General features: G+C 40.8%; 1 pseudogene; it reads left to right on the plus strand.

Moving 5' to 3' along the window:
• The first annotated feature begins 204 nt into the window (after nucleotides 1-204).
• LOC120878812 lies at nucleotides 205-1,015 on the plus strand (annotated as a pseudogene).
• The last annotated feature ends 1,888 nt before the right edge of the window (nucleotides 1,016-2,903 follow it).

Consider the following 2,903-nt stretch of genomic DNA (forward strand, 5'->3'; position numbering starts at 1 on the left):
TTGGGTCAGGCTTACCCCAATACTCTCTGTATTTAAAATCTAACTGATTAGGGGCTTTGTACCTGCAAAAAATCCCTTCACAGTGGTAGTCAGAGAGGTGTGTGATTGAATAACCAGAAAAGGACTCTCAGGAGGTCGTCTTCCAAATTCTGCCTACCACAGCCCCTTAAGATTTCTAACCCTTTTGGTCTTCTGAACAGCATCATGGTGGTTGGCAAGAAAAAGTGCCTTATGAAAGCCAAGAAGAAAGTGGTTGCCCCATTTTCTAAGAATATTGGTATGATGTGAAAACACCAGCTATTCTGGGAAAACAGTGGTCATGAGAACTCAAGGAACCAAAATTGAATCTGATGGCCTCAAGGGTTGTATTTCTGAAGTGAATCTCACTGATCTGCAGAATGATGAAGTTGCCTTTAGAAAATTCAAGCTAATTATGGAGGATGTTCAAGGCAAAAACCGCCTGACTAGTTTCCATGGCATGGATCTTACCTGTGACAAAATGTGCTCCATGGTAAAAAAAAAAAAAAGGTAGACCATGACTAAAGTTCACCTTGTTGTCAAGACTACCGATTGTTATTCGCTTCATCTGTCCTGCGTGGGCTTTACTAAGAAACACAGTAATCATATTCTGAAGACCTTTTATGTCCAGCACCAGCAGGTATGCCAGATTCACATGGAGATGATGGTAATCATGACCTGAGGGGTGCAGACAAGTGACTAGAAAGAAGTGGTCAGTAAATTGATTCCAGACAGCATTGGAAAAGGCATAGAAAAGGCTTGCCAATCTATTTATCTGCTTTACGATGTCTTTGTTAGAAAAGTAAAAATGCTAAAGAAGTCCAAGTTTGAATAGGGAAAACTCGTGGAACTGCATGGTGAAGTTAGTGGTTCTGGAAAAGCTGCTGGGGATGAGACAGGTGCTAAAGTTAAACAAACTGATGGATATGAGCCCCCAGTCCAAGAATCTGTTTAAAATGCAGGCCTTTTTGATGGTGACAAAAGGTCTTATTTGTGGCTAAAAAAAAAAATTTCCAGAGATAATTTTGACTCAGCTTGGTTTTTATAGTTTGCACTAACTTTAACCCCAACTCCCAACTGAAATATGACCTCACAGTACATAGAGTAACTCCATTGCTTTAGTTTTGAATTCTTTCCTGTTCTCAAGAATCACATTGAAAATGTAGAAACCTAAGAGTTCATGGGTGTGGGTTGTAGGTGGGGCAGTGAAAGAGAATGTATTCCTATATCTACAAAGACTTTAAATTTTCACACTCTCTAGTTAAGATTAGATTATATATAGATGAGATGGGCTTGGCTGTGGAGCTGGAGGATGGACAGCCACTTGAGAATACTTGGCTGGGGGCTACCAAAGGACAACATAATTCACCCCTCTCAAAGTTACCTACCACTTTATTGTTTGTAGGTTGCTGCTCCATGCCCTAGCATATTTTGAGAGCTGTTAAAGTCAACAACCCCCTCCATGATTTGTTAAAAAGAGAGATCCTTTCAAAGTGATAAAGTGAAGTCGCTCAGTCATGCCCGACTCTTTGCGAGCCCATGGATAGTAGCCTGCACCAAGCTCCTCCATCCATGGGATTTTCAAGGCAAGAGTACTGGAGTGGGTTGCCATTTCCTTCTCCAGGGAATCTTCCCAACCCAGGGATCAAACCCAGGTCTCTCACATTGTAGACAGATGTTTTACCGTCTGAGCCACCAGGGAAGTCCAAAGTGCTATCAGTCTGTATTAATGGAAGCATTATGTTCCAAACCAGAAAAAAAATTATTTCCAGTGACTTGGCACTAGTCTTGCCTGAACATATTTCAACTGCTTTTAGTTTGGGATACCACATGTTGAAAAAGAGACAAATTAGAGAAAATGCAGAGAGCGACCAACATGATAAAATGTCTAGTTGAAGGTTCATGGCATGGCGCAGGGGATTGGTAATGGGATATAAATCCTCTCTCGTCAGCACGTCATTTTTAGCAGTGTCTATCTAATGGCTGTCATCACTGCTTAGACTCAGAGACCCGCTGGGGAGGAACTGATGGTTGAGGTATATTCAGAGTGTTGTAGTTCATATTCCAAACAGCAGCATCATCAAAGCTTTTTTTAGTCTTTCCAAAGAAGTAGTGAAGGGTTAAACCCAGAGACTAAATCAGGTATTCACTTTGATCAGTTGGTTCCAAGTTTGGCTGGGTGCACACTAATTACCCTGCCTAATGGACTTTGCAATATTTGAATTAGGAGTGCAGGAAATTCTCTTTCTCAAGTGTAAATAAATATCCACAGTGGTTGAACTAGTTCCAAGAAGTTTGCAATCGGCTTCAAGTTTAAGTTAAAACAATTAGAATGCCTATTTATTTAACTTCAGTGGGAAATACAATGACAATCTAAATGACTATGCTTGAGTTGAAGAGACCTGTGCATTCAGTCCCTATAGGAAGATCTCCAGTGGAAGCCAAAGCATGATCTGCTCCATGCTGGCACAGTGTTCTTTAAATGATTCCAAAATAGCTGGATGTGTCCATCTACAGTTTTTGATCGAGTTTGGATGACTGGCCAGGTTGCTTGGTGGAATGAGGATGAAGCCTAGGATTCATGAGGTCTCTGTTTTAGTCTGTCATTTAGAGTAAATCTGTTAGTAATTCACTAGGTGATGCTTGGTAAATAGGTAAAATAAAAATTGGTAAAAAAACCCTCTAAGATCTTTTTCATATAAAATCATTTGATTTTATGAATATGCTCTATAGGCAGCTATTATACCTAGATAGGGAACTTTCCCATGGCTCAGACAGTAAAGAATCTGCCTGCAGTGCAGGAGATCCAGGTTAGATCCCTGGGTTGGGAAGATCCCCTGCAGAAGGAATGGCAAGCTCCTCCAGTATTCTTGCCTGGAGAATTC

The sequence above is a fragment of the Oryx dammah genome, unplaced genomic scaffold (assembly GCF_014754425.2).
Source record: "Oryx dammah isolate SB20612 unplaced genomic scaffold, SCBI_Odam_1.1 HiC_scaffold_19, whole genome shotgun sequence".
In the NCBI taxonomy this organism is placed as follows: domain Eukaryota; kingdom Metazoa; phylum Chordata; class Mammalia; order Artiodactyla; family Bovidae; genus Oryx; species Oryx dammah.